The sequence below is a fragment of the Balaenoptera musculus genome, chromosome 14 (assembly GCF_009873245.2).
Source record: "Balaenoptera musculus isolate JJ_BM4_2016_0621 chromosome 14, mBalMus1.pri.v3, whole genome shotgun sequence".
Lineage (NCBI taxonomy): Eukaryota > Metazoa > Chordata > Mammalia > Artiodactyla > Balaenopteridae > Balaenoptera > Balaenoptera musculus.
Genome location: NC_045798.1, coordinates 44,734,745 through 44,754,615, shown reverse-complemented (window position 1 = coordinate 44,754,615; position 19,871 = coordinate 44,734,745). Strand labels below are relative to the sequence as shown.

At 39.2% G+C, this 19,871-nt stretch overlaps 1 pseudogene; it reads left to right on the top strand.

Moving 5' to 3' along the window:
* The first annotated feature begins 15,516 nt into the window (after positions 1-15,516).
* Positions 15,517-19,404, top strand: LOC118906717 (annotated as a pseudogene).
* Positions 19,405-19,871: the final 467 nt, after the last annotated feature.

The window sequence follows — 19,871 nt, the reverse complement described above, 5'->3', positions numbered from 1 at the left end:
GGGGAATGAAGGGCTAAATGAACTTGAATGGTGATAAAAGAAAAAAGAACATTTACACCATCTCTAGGCACTGTGTTATATGGGGTGTGAGAAAGAGAGAGAAAAAATTTTTAAAACAGGCTGTAAGGCTGCAGAGGAATCCAATATCCTCAAGTGAAAGTTAGGTTTCAATAAAACCAGAAGGGAAAAGGAGTATTTAGAGAGGTTAAAGATGACACACAATTTTACTGATAAAAGAACCTGAGTTCCAGAAAGCACGGTGCGTGTATAGGCAGTGGGGGTATGGAGAGAGGAGAGAGGAAGAAGGATGGTAACTAACGAGGTGTGTAGATTATATCAGATTACCGGATTGTCTAGAGCCAAATGGAGGTGTATAAAGGTAACCACATATGTCTTGAGGGGTCTGGACTTCTGGTGAAGACTGAGATCAAGAATAAGTACAGCATGAAGACATTGATCCTGATAAACTCTTAGGAAAAAGTGAATATTCAGTTTTAGTTACAATCTTCTTAAAACTGTCTCTGGACCATTTGTAATGGCGAAGTCATTGGCTTGGAGGCTGGGTGGGGCAGTCTCAAGATCCTAGAAATCTCCTTTTGTCTTTCTTAATCCTGGTATGAACAATATCATGGGCAGTGAAAGACCCATGACCCAGGAAAGCCAATCTTAAAACTTCATCATTTGGCTATATGGATTGCTCCGGACCAAATAAAATCTTGCCCAAGATTCCTAATCAGAGCTGGCTGCAAAGACGTATTTTCTCTTTGGTGACTGAGGCATCCGTTACTGAACCCATGTTCCCTGCCAAGTCTATCTGCTGATGAGAGAATGGGCACTCCACAGAGGGAAGCAGAGAAGAAAGAAGAAAAGCCGACTTTACACATTCCAGTCTCTGAATTCAGTTGTAGCTAATGCCAACACCAGCCACACCCTTTTATAAGCGAGTCAATGCATTGTGCTTTTTCTTTTTTTTTTTTTTTAAGGAATTCCTTTACTTTTATTATTTATTTATTTATTTATTTATTATTTTTAGCTGTGTTGGGTCTTTGTTTCTGTGCGAGAGCTTTCTCTAGAGCTTTCTCTAGCAGGGGCCACTCTTCATCGCGGTGCGCGGGCCTCTCACTGTCGCGACCTCTCTTGTTGCGGAGCACAAGCTCCAGACGCACAGGCTCAGTAGTTGTGGCTCACGGGCCTAGTTGCTCCACGGCATGTGGGATCTTCCCAGACCAGGGCTCGAACCCGTGTCCCCTGCATTGGCAGGCAGACTCTCAACCACTGCGCCACCAGGGAAGCCCCATTGTGCTTTTTCTAGTAGTCTGATTCAAGTTGTATATAGGGTCACTTGCAGCAAACACACTCAACCTGGACATATATTTAAAATAAACCCATTTTAAGCAGTGGGACAGTTCCAGATCATACTCTTGAAAGTTAAGTAGAATGACCTTGACAGGTCATCTAATCCATTTCTTTGCCTTCAAGCAGAAGGACACTTAAACCATCCAAGAATACATGTGGATTTTTAATAAATACCATCTGTTGGTGACATATGCCTGTGGGATTCGTATGTGTAAATTACAATTATGAGACACTCAAAAAAACAAAAAACAACTATACTTTGCCTTTGCCTTCTCTGGAAAGTGATGAATCATGTTAAACATTGCATACTTTGTTTCTCTTTTTGAAAGGGCATCACCAATTACTTTAGCAATTGATTTGAAACAAAGCTGAAACTACCTTAATGAGACTCTCTCAAAATTTCTGCTTTTTAAAAACATATTCAACTATTATAAAATTTTTAGTTTTACAAAGTCTTACCTTTGACAAGGACTTGTTTTCTGCCATTATCAGTGCCTTACGGAAGAAGAAACGTAAGTTCATGAAAAATACTTTCTTCCCAGAACAGTATGACCTCATTTCTGACATTATCAAAGGTGCTTCCAGAAAACATTCCGCAAACCAGGGCAATGTTGACGTTTTTTCCGTGAGAGCCAGGACCAGTGATCAATGCTCAACAAATAACAAAGCATTTTCTAAAAGGTAAAGAGAAAGGTTTGTTTAGGATCCTAAAAGAGTACTACCAATAAGAGGGAAAAGGATGAAATCTACATCAAATCATAACACATCAGGTACATTACTATTCCATTATTGTTAATAACACATGAAATCGTAAGTAATATTTGAAATCAGACTGAGTCTATCTAAGGATTGCAAGTCCAGACATGGATAAACACCTATTTCAGGCATAACTCTGTGAAGGGGGTATATATGGTGACTATTCATTCCGGAAGTCGAAACAGACCAAGAAATCAGTGAAGTCAGCCCCATTCAAGTCCTTCACACAATGCACAATGTTGCCTGAGAGAGCTCTTTAACTGGGATTTTATAAATTCAGAAAAAAAGGTTGGGGAGGGAGTTAAATGAAATTTAATGTCCCCATTCTATACAATACACTATTTATATTTAAAATATGTGTGTTTCAAAATAAGTGTAGGCTTGTATGTGTGTATAGCTGTTTGTTTGCGTATTGTGTGTATGTTTGTCTCCGAGTCTGTCTCACTATTTCTGTAAAACATCACAGTGGGAAGAGTGTTACAGACTGTTTTTCTCAGAATTCTCCAGGCCAGAAAGGCACTGTGGCACTTCATCTGTAATAGACACCAGTCACTGGAATGACTTAGCAGAAATAAAATGTGATATTCAAATCAAACAAGAAAACTTGTTTCTTTGTGCAATTTACCCTTTTCTATATAATAAAAGGAATCATATTTTCTTCAAACACTTTTCTTAATGCAATAAACAGCTCTCTCCTACTTCTGGTTGAAAGTGAAGCCAAGTTATTTCACAGTCAATAGTTCCAAGAAATGGCATTTTACATTTTTTTCTATAAAATATATGTAATTTGTTAAAGAATTAAATAATATTTTGTATACTTTGAGTTTTCCTTTATTACATGTACTACATTACAATGTTAACAATTTATGAGAAATTTTAATTCAAATGTTGTACCTTTACCTATATTTCCCAAAGTGAACTCCACTGAATTCTAATCACAAGAAATAATTGGCAGGGTTTTTATGAGAAATACATTTGGAAAATGCTCTTATTAATATATTGAAATCCCTTAGACACGCACTCTCACGCACCAATTTATATAACTTCATATAATCCAAGATTCCCCAAATTTATTTTACCATAGACCACTCTAAGAGAAATGCCATAGACTACCTTGAGGGAGACACCATTTCTATTGACGTAACTTTAAGTGGACAAGTCTACTGTTCATAGAAATGAATTGCATGTAAAAGTACTAAAAAAACAAAAACAAAAAACACTCATTTATTCACAAATGGTTGTGTAACACTCCTTCCTCCCTGGAGAATTGGAGAAACCCTCGGCCAAGGGTGCTTGAGGACGTGACCCTCCTCATCTTGTACTTTCCCCCTCACATCTCTGGCCCACACTGCTCCCCATGCCCTACCATAGCTACTTCCGTGTATCATACCTGATATGCTAATTGCAAAGAATTCTGACTTGAAATCTCTAATTGCCCTGAATTCAGTCTGTCTCTGAGGTACATCTTCATTAATTTAACTTAATACCAATAAGAGGAGAACAAAAAGGAATCAGAGAGAACATAGGCTGTTTTAGGTAAGATGCACAGTGCAGGAGCTGTCCTGGCAAAGGAACTAGCTTTTATGCACTCAGAGACATAAAACCATGGCCTTCTTGACCAAGAAGACAAAAATATAAGTTGAGCATTTTTTCTTGTTCCAAACAGACCTTAAGTGCATCTTTTATATTTTTCTTAGCATTTTTCTAAAGTATTTTCTAGCTCTGTCTGGACCTTCTAATAGTCTGAGTATATCACGGGTATATGCCACACTTCTGTCTTCATACTGTGCTCTTCTTACTAGCTTTCAAATACAAAGTTTTTAAATATCTGATCATCTGAGAGCAAACTAAACAGCCATAAGACCTCATCAAATACTGCATCTTTGCCATCTCATCAGCTCCTCTGTAATTACATCCCTCCCCTGACTATTTCTAAATGGATCATTTCATCTTCACTAACTTCTGCAATTTTTAATGCTTACGTATCAAAATTTTTCTTAAACCTTTGGTTTTTCAGCAATATAAAATTTGAATAAGTGAGCAAATAAGTAGTACTGAAGAAATAAAATCATATCATCATCAACTCAAAAGACATTATAAAAGAAGGGAAAATGTTTCAAAACAGAACTCAGAAGATTCAATGTTAATTTTCAGTTTCTGCATCACTTCACTGTTTTATATTTTCATAAGTTCTTCCAACAGATAGAACAATAAAGGGAGATAAAGCCGTGGATCAATAAATAATGATTACAAAGAATTATTTCACTACATTCTAACAGGTAAGTAAATTATATCCTGAAAGTGCTTTGATTGGCTCAGATCTTTAGTGCTTTGCTAAGAAAACAATATTTTAGGTTCAAGACTTCTAAGGGATCAAGTGACTATGGACAGCTTCCTAATCAGAAACAACATGCATAATCCAGGCCAGTCATCTCATGATTATCTACCTTTGGTCACCTGGTTGCCTGGATAAGAGAATATGGATGGATCCCCGCAAAAGAAAAATAAAATCACTATGATAAACAACTCACTGAGGAAATGTCATTTTCATACATATTTGCAGAGATTTTATTCATTCAAATTAGACGCTTCCAAAATGTTTGCACTGCCTCAAACCCAGTGGAATTTCTACATGCAAATTCCTTCTCCGAGTAAGTCATTTCCACTTCTTTCTTTGAAAAAGGTCAAATGTGGCCTCCTCCAGGAACATACTCATGAACTGCTCTCTGCCTAAAACAAGGGTTAGGGCATCTTCTTCTTGGGAGGGCCTTCGATGACTTGCCCCTTCTTCCCACCCAGCTCTGGAATAGGAACTTCTATGTACCCTACACATAATTTTTGCAATGACATTTAACAGTAGTATCCTCATGACCCAATGACATATCTATTTGTATGTCATCCCCAGAAGACAGTGCTTTCCTGGATGGCAGGACTGGGGATTTTCCCTCTGTGTTTTCAGTACGTGTATTCTACAAGAAGGTTTCTCCAAAGAATTGGGAAATAAAATAAAGGCTGCCCTCTTAGACTGAGATTTAAAATCAACAAAAGATAGAAATGAATATATCTTTTTATTTCAAAATCAGATCAATCAACTCTGAGCCTTCTCGTACACACACATATCTGGTTGACTGAAAATTAGCTATTAATAATTTGTTGTGGGGGAATGGAGCTCTCCAGTTCTCTAAGATCATGAGAGAGTCCCAGGGGTTTTACTTTTTTGGCTACACTGCGCAGCTTATGGGATCTTAGTTCCCAGACCGGGGATTGAACTTGGGCCCTCCACAGTGAAAGCATGGCGTTCTAACCACTGGACTGCCAGGGAATTTCCCCAGGGGTTTTAGATAGACCAAAATATTCAGGTACGCCCTGCTCTCCAGTCTACTTAGGACACTGTTGATAACCATCTGAGCTTGCAGAGTAGCCTTCTGTTTCCACGCTAAGCCTGGCCACAGAAATCTTTCACCATCAGTCTCGAGGTCTCAGCGGTTAATGTTCAGGCCGTAGGCATCCCTGTGTCACACCGCCTCTTTATCCTCTTAGGAGGCTGCATAGGACCCCATCCCAGGTACCCAACATGCACCCCCGATTGTCCACCCAGGGTCCAGGGCAGGGGCCTCTCAGAACTCCTCCACCCAATCCCTCATCCTTCCTCACTCCTTTTTGTTTGTTTTGGTTTGGTTTTGGCAGCACCACGCAGCATGCGGGATCTTAGTTCCCCCTGACCAGGGATCGAACCCGTGCCCCCTGCAGAGGAAGCAGGGATTCTTAACCACTGGACCGCCAGGGAAGTCCCTCACCTCACTCTTTTTCCCTTTAGCCTGGCTCTCCCTTATCTCTCCTCAATGTGAACTTTCCCCTGGGGGAGAAGAAGTAGCAAAAGGATAATTTACCTTTGGTTCTACAACGCTGGCCTCTCTTTCCTGAGGTGTAAGTGGGAAAGGAGATGTTAACAACAGATAGTTTCTTTTTATTTTCTATTAGCTCACTTGTTAAGCATCCTTCAGAGGAAAACACTAGTCAGCCATGTCAGCAAAAACAAGGAATCACTGAGGTGAGCATTGGAAGCACTAATTCCAAAACACACCCAGGAAGAGGCAACCTTAGCTGAGCGTTTTCAGGTGTTGTAGCCCCTTTGCAGTGCTGACACATTTGTGAAGATTCACTGCATTAGGTCAACCTTCAAAGCTTCTACTTCCTGTGATTCAAGTTCCAGATTTACACCCAAACCCTTCTAGCTATACCTTGGCTTCCTCTGTAGTTCTGCTGATGAGGATAAAATGTGACAGGCATGCCTGAGTGCTGCTTCCAGCCTGCATGGCAGTTGTGTTTTCTTATTGTGGAGTAAGAAGTTGGCATTCTGATTTCATAAATTAGTCTCAGGAGCTTTGATAATGTGCACCTTTGGCTAGAGAAATGGATTCCCCATGTATGAGCTGACAATATACAGAAGGTGGAAGGCCAAATCGGGATCATGCTACCACAGACAGCCTTGGGAGACCACAGGGAAACTGTCCCCCCAGCACCCGACAAGCCCCCCCAGGGTCCTCAGATGCTTTCCCTTTATCTCTTCTGCAGTCTGAATCCATACGAGGGGCTCAGTAGCTATCTGTTGAATGATTAAACATTTTCCATCTCTGTAGCATTGTTTAGATTACAAAACGAGTCCCAAGCATCGTATTTTTTGATTCTTAAGACAATACTAAGGGTACATATGAAAGTTAATATGTTCATTTTATAGGTGAAAAAAACTGTGCCATAGTGTTTTGTTGACTTGTTTGAGGTCATGATGTTAGTAACAACCAAGCCACAATACACTCAAAAAAGTGACTGCAGATATTTTTAACCTGGACATATCATTAATGCCTTATTACCAAAAATATGCCACTCAAAATACATATAGATAAATAATAATACAATAGCTAAAAGTTATGCAGCCCTGACTATGTGCAAGGTACTGTGCTAAGCAATTTACGTACATTAATGTGTTTAGTCCTTATGAAGTCAGTACAAATTCCTATTCTCATTTTACAAGTGAGGAAAATAAACCTCAGAGAAATTATGTCGGTTGTTCAAGGTCACACGGTTAGGAAGTAGCAGAACTGGGAATTAAACCCGGACACTTAAAACATAGGGTCTTACCCTATGTTATACAGTGAATATATGAAAATCCTTGCCTGGTTGGATACCATAAATCTTGGATTCTTCTTCCAGCTTGATTTGTCATGTGCAAAAGGCATCTTTTCCATTTGGTTTAGTAGCCAAGTTTGAGATTTGGTTTCTGTGCTCATATCTCATCATGCTTGTACTTGGAAATCTGTCACTTCCTCCAGCCCCACCACGTCTGCCAACTTATGCTTTCTTTTTTTTTAAATAAATTTATTTATTTTATTTATCTTATTTTTGGCTGTGTTGGGTCTTTGTTGCTGTGTGCGGGCTTTCTCTAGTTGCAGTGAGCGGGGGCTGCTCTTCGTTGTGGAGCACGGGCTCTAGGCACGCGGGCTTCAGTAGTTGTGGCTCGCGGTCTATAGAGCGCAGATTTAGTAGCTGCGGCGCACGGGCTTAGTTGCTCCGCGTCATGTGGGATCTTACCGGACCAGGGCTCGAACCCGTGTCCCCTGCATTGGCAGGCAGATTCTTAACCACTGCGCCACCAGGGAAATCCACTTACGCTTTCTAAAACAAGGACGATCCCCAAAATTGACACCTAAACTCCCAATTCTAGATTTCCCCAGTCTGACTCAAACTGCTTCCAAATAGGCCCAGTTATGATAGACAAAATGAGATGAAATTTTATTCTATTGAAAGACAATTCCATTGGAATACAAGCACTAAATAACGTCCCACCCCCAACATTTCTCAGATTTCAGATCAACTTAATAGACAGCAACCTGTATTTCAATAGGTATCTCACCTAACAGAATCCTTCGTGATTTTCTTGAGAGTATTCTCTCCCCAGGCCACCCACCACAATCATCCATGTTACTCTTTCATTCAATAAATACTTATTGAACCACTAATAGGTGTAAGCCACAAGCCTAAGCTGATGCCTTTGAGAAACAAGGCAAAGGCATAGCCATTGTTGTCAATCTGCTTACTATTTATTAGAGTTATAGGATGTACAAAAAAGAGTATTAGAAGAAAAGTATTATTAGTTGCAAAAGGTATGTATTTAAAGACTGTGGAGGTTTAGAGGAGGGATTGTTTCATTTATTTTAAGGAGTCAGAAGGCCTCATAAAGAAAGTCACATTTAAGTTGGAGTTAAGCAGGAGTGCCAAGGCATGATGCTATTCCAGCTTGAGTAAACAGCAAGATCAAAGGACAGGGGCTGAGACAAAGCAGAACATTCATCTAGCTGGGCTGGAGCAGTGGATGGATTGAAGGATATAGCAAGGAGTCATCTGGAAAGGTGGGTTGGGACCAGAGTATATTGCACCTTGAATGTACAGCCCTGCATTACACTCTGAAGTAACCATGGAAGGGAGGAGCATTCTTTTTGTTACATAGCACAGTGGTTAAAGCAAGGGACATCGGAGTCAGATAAATTTCCAGCTTTACCACATAGTATTTCAGTGACTTTGAGAAAATCATTTAACCACTCTAAGTCTCAGTTTCCTCATCTGTGAAATGATAATGAATATACGAACTACATGTCAAGGGGTTGTGATGACAATTAAAGCAATGATTACAAAAGGATACTTGACATTGAGGTTGGCGATAGTAGGTACTAGGAAACATTATTAGTGTTAAATGAGTAAATAAATAGTGAAAGACTTTTAAATTTCTTATAACTCACTCTGCATGCCTTGGAATAATTTCGAACTCATCTGTGTCCCTTCGACTGTGACAAAGGGATTCTACAAGTGTGCAGTTGAGCTTATATGGATACCTATGTCCCTTCAGTCCTTCTACCACTTCTGTGATTGCACTGGCCTTTCTGGCAGACACATCACACTGATAGTTTATATGAATCTTCTATGTAGATAAAACCTAAAGGATGTTTTCACAAATACTATACCTGCCATGGAAGGCCTCCTGAATCCTGACCTCATGCAATTATTTTTTTTTTCCTAAATGTAGAACTTTACACCATCTCTGTTAATTTAATTTTATTAATTTCAATCAAACTTTTCCTTATAGAAATCTTTCTAAACATACTAATTTTATCTAGCATTTAACTATAAATCACCTGAAAATTTGATAAGCATTGAACTTATCACTAAAGATATCTAACTGGGTTAGAACAAAACAGTTCTGAATTAAATAGCTTTATAGGTCCCCTCTGGTTTATTAATCCATTAATCACTACTATTAGGCTATGATCATTCAACCAGCTACACTTTTCTTAATATTTGTACATTCTTTTTGCTCAAAAGGCTATCTTGACACTTTGGATCATATACTCTGCCCAACTAGGATGTAATTTATCTGCCCCATTATCTATAATAAAAAGGTAAACTAGATGTTGTTTCTGTGACTTGTTCTTTGTTAACATGTGCTGGGTTTCCATGATCACTGTTTTCTTAACTAAACACCCCCCAAATATTTGTTTTATATCTGTGCTTTTCTCAAAGTTCCCAATGTACACACAGAAGAAGGTTTGCTCACCAGGAAAGATCTGGCCAAATGTCCTTATGGGAGCTTTTCCAGGGAAGTCAGTATGGATTCTTAAATTTACACATTGCTGTGTGGGTAGGCAGCATGGAGTTGGATCAGGAGACAGTGCAAGATTTTTAGCTACATCTATTTAGTATAACATGAGATATGTTTATTTACAAAACCCTTTATAAGGCAGCCTGAGTAGCTTAGGTATTACATGTTATACTATTCGTAAGGCATATTTTAAGGTATTTTGCAAAGAAGAGAACATATTCTGAGGTCTTTAATTTTTATGTGGAACTATCATGGATGCAAAGGAAGAATACGACAGTTAATTGTGTTTCCTAAGGTCATTTCATTCAAAGACAACAGCTGGAAATTCTGCTATTTTGAATAGTTTTTAACAATTAACAGTATTAAAAAATTAACAGAGAATGCAAAGATTTTATTCTACCCAGCAATCAAAAGTAGTTGTTCTATCAAAAGGAGCTGAAAGAGACTTCTTTTGACCCTGACCACCAGTTCCATTTGTAGTTCATTGTCCCAAATCTCTTGTCCTAAAAAGCCTTCACAGAGCAAACACCTTAGTAGCTTGTTCTGTCACCTCTATTGCACTTTGTCCAATAAATTGTGTCAATATACTTCCTATTCTCAGCCTTTTCTTCTGACTCCACGGGATGCTGGCATCATTCCAAACCTGCTGGGTCCCAATCCTGGTTTTATAGAAATTTTTTTTAAAAATCAATGAGAGAAAAAAATGTTTCTGGATAGCTCAGCTGACATAGCCACAGGCAGGAGCTGGCTGGCGCTATTCGGTATTATCCACATGACCAGCCAGACAGAGACTTTGTTATTTCACAGTTCACCTTGCCATCCAAGTCACTCAATTGTTGCAATCAGTGCTAGTGCTTCGGGGTGAAAATAAATAAATAACAAATGTGGGCTAGCAGAGGTTCTGGCTGGCGCTGGGAATACACACAGAACAGCAGTACAGCCTGCTGGGGTCTAAATCAACTAATCAATTCTTGATTTTTCTTTTCTTTTTCTTTTTTTGTTTATACTTTGTCAGCTAATAGATTGTGCCCCATGAAATTACTTCTGTGAAAAGGAGCTTGCTGTAGGTAATACTCTTCTTTCTAAAAGAAAATCTACTGACTATGGCATCATTGGGTGAGAGCCCCTCGCACGGGTTGCTGCAAGTCAAGAGGCAAAAAGGGTAGGGTTATCTAGTAAGCAACAAGAAGAGACTCCTTGCTTTGAAGTAGATGAACTCTTTAAAAGGTGTTAGAAGCTACCTTCCCATGCAGTAGCCTAGGGATGATACAGTTCATCCGAAGAGCCTCATTCTGAATGGGAAAAATAAAAATACAAACCTATCCAACTTGGCATGAAAAACACAAATGGGTTTGAATAATTGAAAGCAAGCAGACTTTACCATACTGCAGCCAAAACTCGTAACAGCATGCTGGCTCCTGCTACGTAGAAAAGCGATCTAGGGCATTATCTCATGTGTCATTCTTTCTACTTTCCTTTAAGAAAACTCTAGCAAGAGGATTTGTGTTTTAAAGATCAATGCCAGATATGAGCACCATGAAGAATGAGTAGGCATATTTCTAAAATGTTGAAGAGGCAGGTTTTTAGGAGAAAATAAACCTATTCATAATTTGAAGTCCTGCCTTTCCTGTTTTGTGCCAAGTAACAGGCTTTGTCTTCCATTACAGAAGCACAGGATGTTTAAATGTTAAAGGAGTGAGAGGAAAAGGAGGTTGCTAGAGGCGATTCCATTTCTATTACCTGTTTTAAAAGTAAGAAGAGCATCATTTTAATAAAGGAATGAAATACCTGTTTTCATCAGCAACAGTAGCATTTCATAGCTTTGCTTCACTATCTTAACCTCTCCCCAATTAGTTCTCATTCTCTACCATTGCATTGCAGCACAACTCAGATTTGTACAAAATATAACATACATTTCCCTCATGCATGATGTCCAAATTAGAGTCAGAACCTGACAGTAGTTCAAGTCATGCAACCAAGTAGGTTTCATTTATAAATAGAAATTCTTGTCAGCTTCACAAGGTAGGAGGAAAAAATATAAAAACAAGTGGTGAAGAAATAAAGAGAGCTGATGCGTTGTCACTAGGACACATTGTTTGGAGTAAAAGGTTAATTTCATCAGCAGAAAAATTACAATCAGAGCAGAAATGGCTGTAATCAAACAGAAGTGGATAGTGGGGACAACATATATTGGAAAGCAATGGGAAACTGGATGGAACTTGGAACAACTAGCAGATAAAGATCTGTTATTGAATGAGACTAGACAAGAGAATGTATGACCAATAAATTCCAATTTGGTTAAGAAGGTTATAAGTATCTGGCAGAGGAGAAAGAAGATGGCTGTCTACTGATTGTGGAAGGAGAGTCTGTTGATTGCCATAACCTCTGAGCCTGTCAAATGCTCCAGGCTTAACAAAACACTTTGTCACACCTCCTTTTTCTCTCTTACATGTCAATATCCCACCCACTCCCACTTTCTGTAGGTGCTTCCTCTACAAAGAGTGGCATGTCTCATTTCTGCAAGATGAGCAGATGAAACCTGGGTGTAGAGAAGTCCACTGTGAGTGGTAAAGTAAACCAGATTTTCTCCTTTTATTAACCATTTGCTTCAATTATTTACTGAGATGGAACTGCCTCTCAACACTACCCCTAGAGCAGGAGGACGCCCATCAGCCTGGGCCTGACACTACCTGGCAATGCAACTCTGGTCACTCCCTACGGTGGGCAGGTGATGTGTCCCAGTGCCGAGGTGGGGCCGTATCCAAATCACTGAAGATAGATTTCAAACCACACAGGCCTACCACACAATTGCACCCTAAGGATATGGTCGTTCCATAGGTTGATAAATCTCACCTAGCACTTATAATTAGCTTCAACACATCCAATGTTCACCTCCACTCCAAAATGAGAAGCCATTTGAGACTGAGGTTCAAAAAAGGAGAAAATTTTAAGGAAATTCATATTCACTGTGGCTTATTTTTACACTTTCAAAGGTTGAATTTATAAAATTAAAGGATCCAAAGGAGTCATTTTGCTTATTTGTTTTATAGGGTTTTTAAAATATTATGTGTTTGTTTCCTTTTTATATAAATAATGCCAAGTGAAATAAATGTGAAAGAAAAGAATATTTAGTATGAATTCAGAGATTCTTTTTCCTATTTGACATATCAGAAAAGTCACAATCTATATAAAAGAAATCCTACTGTAGGTCTTAGTTGTTGTTAATCTCATTACTCTCTTTACCGTCAACTAATTTAAGAATTTATAAGAAAGTCTATGAAATGGGGTCATTATACTTCAGACTAGATCAGATGGTTTCATAACATGATATTTGGAAAAATACATTTTGATTAATTAATTAATTTACTGGTCACTCCATGAAGCCTCAGGATTTCTGCCATGTACATAATTTCCTATGAATTCATCTTTCTTATTCTAAAGCTTAAGCCCTTTCAATTTCACCTTCAAGTAGCCTGAGAAATCTCTTATCATTGAACCACAGCAATAGTATTTGACTAGATGGGTGGATTGACATTTCCTGTTTTTGTACCAATTTTTCCATCAAAGATAGTATACTGGTGTCAGGGATGATTTAGACACAGATGTTATCTTTCTACACTGTTATGCCTCTATGATTATTTGGTATGAGCTGTAAACCAGATAACAATGGATCTAAGTTAAATATCAGTTTGTGTATCAAATGTGCACTGTGTTGTACGTTCGTGTGACCTATCTAGGAAGAGAAGAGAAACTGTTAGTGAGCATTCTGTATGAATTCAGATGTGCTGACAAGATGGGGTTATATGTGCAAAAGATTTATTGGGGGGGGGAGCAAGATGCAGGTCTGACACCTGTGAAAAGGAAGACAAGGGAAGATGATTGGGTAGAAGGAGTTTCCAACTGCAACACACTTTCAAAAGTTTCAGCAAGGTTGATGGGGACTCCTCAAGTCAACCCATAAAAGGAGTTCTATATCTCATAGGAAGGGGCTGCCTTAGTACCCCCACTATGTCAGTCATTGGCTGGGAGCAGCCCACCAGGAAGTATGGTCTCAAGGCAAACATGATGGGGGGGGGGGCCAGAGGGGCAGCTGCTATTGCTGTCAGTCAATTATGCTCCACCAGCTGGAGATCTGATAGTTGTATTTTCATGGCCACCATCATTAGTGTAACTCTGCAACATTTCATTTTAGCTCAAATAAAGAGATTGGCTAAATCACTGACTTCAATCCATTTAAAACATGGGTAATATCAAGGACTTATAATGGAGATTAATTTCTTTCATAAACTTTTAATAAGCACATACTATAAACTGTTTCTAAGCCAGCTGCCATGGACAGAAAAGCTATTACAACACAATACCAGCCTCAAGGAACTTGCACGTACAGTTGTACACGACAGAAGAAAACACAGGCAATAGTTGTGCACTGCTTGCTAAAACCAAATAAGATATATTTTATCATAACATGGGAATCTTTTAACATGCTTATGATATGTTCACCCAATGAAACATTTAATGAAACACTTGAGTACAAAAAAAAAGAAAACTGTTATGGTCAGCCATTTTCCAAAAGCAGGCAGTAAACCAAGTGGTACTATAAGGAAAAATTAACATCTTCATTTTTAAACTTAGAGCATTTCTGTTAAAATAATTTAACATTTTGCAAATGATACAAAATTTCTTTTTATAATTAATGAGTTATTTTCTTTTAATTAGATATGCTTATAAAAATATATGATCTCACTTTTCATTTTTTTCATTAATTTCAGCGGTGTTTCTGAAAAGCTAGAAATTCCATGAGTTCAACCGATAACACCTCACACATGTAAGAGTGAGGATTATGAAAGTTCATTCTTAAGGAAGAAAATCACCCCAAGAATTATTTATTGGATATCTATTCTCTGCCAGATACTTCTCTAGATGTTAGGGATATAGCAGTGAAGAAAACAGGTAAAGTTCCTGCCTTCAGGAAGCTCACATTCCTGTCAGCGGTGAGGATGGAGAGACAAAATAAACAAGATAAGTAAGATACAACATGATATGGACATATATACACTACCAAACATAAAATAGATAGCTAGTGGGAAGCAGCCGCATAGCACAGGGAGATCAGCTCGGTGCTTTGTGACCACCCAGATGGGTGGGATAGGGAGGGTGGGAGGGAGATGCAAGAGGGAGGAGATATGGGGACATATGTATACGTATAACTGATTCACTTTGTTATAAAGCAGAAATGGACACACCATTGTAAAGCAATTATATTCTAATAAAGATGTTAAAAAATTTTTTTAATTAAAAATAAAATAAAAAACTTAATCTCAAAAAAAAAAAAATGACAATATTCTCTGACCTGAAAGGGAAATACTCACTTAGGAGTATGAAGGGGAGGGGTATTTATGCTATTTCTCCAGGAAGACAATGGAGGTAAACAGGAGATAAACAAGTAAAAATTTAAAGCAGGAACATACAGAAAGAATGCGTTGCTTTCCAGACGATGCAAGCACCGAGACCGGATGGAGGGTCAGGGAAGGTGGGATGGGCCAGAGGCAGGAGCAGGCGCAGGCCAGGCCAGATCAGGGAGGACTGAGTTGCCATGCAAGGGGGATTTGACCTTATCCTATAAGCAGCAGGAAAACAATAAAAGATTTTAAGGACGCAAATGAAAAAAAAAAAAAAAAGATATAACATGATAGTAATACACCTGCTAAGGAGAAAAAAGAAAGCAGAAAAGGGGAGGGTAGAAATTTAGACGTATGAAGAGGTAAGTACTAGAAGTTTACATAGGTGGACCAAGAATGAAAACTTTACTGAATTACAGTAATAATAATGAATTATAAAAATTTTATTCATTTTTTTCCAACAAGCATTTGTTTGTAGGTGCCAGGTGATGCGAACACAGAGATGAATAAGACAGTGTCACCGCCCTCACATGGCCTTTTAAGTAGTGGGAGAAAGAAAATCAACAATCAATGCTACATTCCAAAAAAGCTAAGACATGAGCTAAAATTAAAATATCAAAATACCCTTATTTTCACATTTCTAAATAAGCTGGTGATGAAAATACTGAAATGATTTCACTACATAAACAGAAGTTGAAGCCTCCTGATATCAAATAAACCAGCAACTGTGCAGTGTGATGATGCCAGCAGTATAGTTTTTTAAATATTCCCCAAAACCCTCCTAAATAATAAATCAGGAGTGTTAAAGAAGACAAAACAAACAACACTATGGACAATATCCTCTGCAAAACTAGGAACAAGGAATCCCCACGAACTTCAGGACAGGCATGAGTGTGGCCCAAACACCAAGAGCTGTGTGCCCTGCATAGCATAACAACTATGTGGTTGGAGCACTGAGGAGTGAAAGAGTGACACCCACTTATACCACAAGCCATGGGAACCAAATCTTACTCCAAAATAATCACAACCAAAATGAGATAACCCTATGGAAGCAGGGACTAAAGGATCTGGGAACAACCTAAATGCCCTTACAGGATACAAGTTTCACAGCGAGCAAACAGAGCTTCTGAATGTGAGAAGATCAAACACAGCTTTGTCAGTGTAGGCTCTGGATACATTCAGAGCAAATACTCATTTTCAGAAGTGAAAAACTTTACTCTCAAGGAACACTATTGGAAATACATGCTAAGGTGAGTGGAGCAGGAACACTGAGTGTAAAAAAGAGAGTGAAGCTTCAGAGAGAGGGTAGAGGCGCCCAAAGGATGCTAGTCGTGAAAAGTCGTATAAAGGCAAAATGACAAGTCTGAATCTGACAGGCCTACATGACTCAGGGTTGAAGAATGCAGTTGAAGACAGAAAATATTTCTGATCTACACATATCTATAAACGACAGAAAAGCAACTACAGAAAGGCCTTTTTTTGAGTATTTCACATAAAAACAGAAAGGACATTCTCAGTCCAAGGAGCTCTCCACAAGAACATCTTCCTAATAGCCTAAGAAAATACACGGCATTGAAACGTGGGGTGCGGGAGCTTACAGGCTATAGTGTCTCAATCCGAAAAATAAATAGACACGGCAACAAACATACACACAAAAATGACCCTTCATGGCTGGAGGTTTTTAAAAGGCAAATTGTAAGAAACTTAAAATTGAATGGCAGAGAAATATTACCTAATGTTAGGTAGTCATTTTAAATTAAATGTACAAAGAGTTTTAATGACTTGGGAAAATGCACCACAGCTCTAGGCTCTTTCAAATCATCGTGAGACAGTCCTAAAATTTTTATTCTGCTAACCAATTTAATCAATAGAATATTTCACAGCTATCTACTTCATAACCAAAATATCCACTGGGGTATCCTTGAAATGACTTCTCTATGCCCTTAGAATACAAATCACCTCCACTCGTTCTTTTGCAAGAAGTTACATTTTTACTTAAATAAGTAATAAATTATATTTCTCTTTGTTAAAAAACACAACAAAACAAATCAGGCAAACACCTAGTATTTGAAGTATAACGTGAAAGCCTCATTTACCACCACACCAGCCCCTGTTCCTTTTCTCAGAGGAAATCACAGGGTGAATCCTTCTATTCTACTTTCCACAAATTCATATAAATGCAAAATACATATACATAGGTATATGTTTTCATATGTTATATATGAGAATGTTATATATGAGACCTATGTATATACATGTATATAATTATATATACATATGTATATGTCTATACACACACACACACACTCACATACACAGGCAAATACCAATCCAATGATGTCTTTACGTAAAATTTCTGTCCATTATCAAAGACTTCAGCAATTTATTTCCCATCAACAGTGTTTGCTCACATTCTGGCCAAAAATAGTTCTTATCAATTACTTCAAATTTGTCAACCTTATGGAAGAAAAGTGTCTTTAATATTTTAATTTGCATTTAGAAGTGTAATAATTTTCATATGTTTATCAACCATTTGTGTATCTTCAACAATAAATTGGGACTTCCTTGGTGGCGCAGTGGTTAAGAATCTGCCTGCCAATGCAGGGGACACAGGTTCGAGCCCTAGTCCTGGAAGATGCCACGGGGCAACTAAGCCCGTGCACCACAACTACTGAGCCTGCACTCTAGAGTCCGTGAGCCACAACTACTGAGCCCGCATGGCACAACTACTGAAGCCCGCGTGCCACAACTACTGAAGCCCGCGTGCCTAGAGCCTGTGCTCTGCAACAAGAGAAGCCACCGCAAGGAGAAGCCTGAGCCCCTCAACGAAGAGTAGCCCCCACTCGCCACAACTAGAGAAAGCCTGCGAGCAGCAACAAAGACCCAACGCAGCCAAAAATTAATTAATTAATTAATTAATTTAAAAAAAATGAATTGCCTGTTCATATCCATATTCGTTTTCCTATTTAACTGTTTATCTTTTTCCTTTAGATCCATAGTTGCTCTTTATATTTATGCATATTTATCCATTATCTATTGATGTGTGGCCAACATTTTCTCCTGTTCTTTATTTTTGAAATATTTTAGTAGAAGTCTTAAATTTTTTATTAGATCAAATTTGCCAGTCATTTTTTAAGGCTTTCGGGGTTTGTGATTCTTTAATGAAGAAATTTTACCCCCTGTTATTTAAAAATAATAATAATTGAATTATCTTCTCCTATTCTTTTTATTGTTCATGTACACATGATCTTTTCAACTTCTCGCATATAGTTTCTAGAAAAATATCCACTCTTCTGGATTTTTCCATTTCTTGCCACGCAATTTACCCATTATTTTTAATGTTTTAATCACTTCAATATTGATAACTAAAACAACTCCAATTTCTAATTTTAAATAGATGTATTCCATATTTCACTAAATCAGACTTGCCAAGGTTAAATCTATTTTACTGATTTTTTTAAAAGCATCAGCTTTTAGTTTTAGGGATAAAATAACTCTAAAAATAGTTCAGGGGGCGGGTCCTGCACGGTGGCGGGAAAGTGGCAGGAAAGCAGCCACTGTTGCGCATCTTCCTGGGAGCTGAGGGCGAGTCCGGGGCCTACCACTGGCGCCGCCAAGGACTTGGAGTTTGCGGCTAAGAAGGAGCTGGTCCCCATTATCCCGAACTTCAGCCTGGACAAGATCTACCTCACTGGGAGCGACCTGGGGCCTTTCCGCCCTGGCTCCCCAGTGCAGGTGCCTCTGTGGCGGGAGATCAACCCGAACCCAAGAAGGGTCGGCTGCTTCCTCCCGAGTGGACGGACGCAGAAAAGTTGGAGAAGATAAAGGATCATGAAGGAAAGGAAGAAACGTTCCCCCCAGACCTAGCCCTTACTCCAGGGGAACTTATCAAACTCCTGCTAAATAAGGTTTCGGACAACATCCCGAAAGCAGATGAGATCTGGACACTCGCTAGCCGAGCTCCGGGCGTCTGCCGACAGCCTAGTGAGACAACGGGTGACACGCGCCAAGCTGGATAACTTGACCTTGACGGAGGTCAACACCCCCGGGCTTTCCTCCCACCAGCTCCACTACAGAGACAAACTCCGCACACACCTGCAACCTTCTGAAGACTTCGAGGGAGAGACAGGTTTGTCCAGGCCCTTGTCTGAGGCAGGAGGCTCCCGGGTGGTGTGTGAGCGCTCAGGACTGGATAGAGAGACTCACATTTCTGGAGGTCTAGAACCACTTTTGAATGTCTGAAAAAAAAAGTGCAGTGAAGCAAGGAACGGCTCTGTAACATCGTTAGAAAGCATTGTTAGAAAGGCTTGTGCTTAGTCCTCGACACGTGCTGTAATTCCACATCTGTATCTAGGAGCCAGCTGGCCTTTCATGCGGGAAAGAAAAAAAGCTTTGGCAGAACAAGCGGTTTCCGCCTTCAGGCTCCTGCTCGCAACTGTCATGCGCAGGTGAGTGGTCCCGGCTGGAAACTGTCATGCGCAGGTGAGTGCTGGGTGACGTCACTTGTTGCTTTCAAAAGATAGAGAGATAGCGGGAGTGCCGATGAGGCCGTGGCATTTTTCTTTTCCCTTTTTGATCCTGATCTCTTGAGCTAAATTTAGAATCTCCTACAGAGGTGGTTCACACAGAGAAGGAAAGCAGATGAGTGGCTAGCGACGGTTGACCCATGTTTGTCCTCTAAGCCCTGATACACAATGAAGACGGAATAA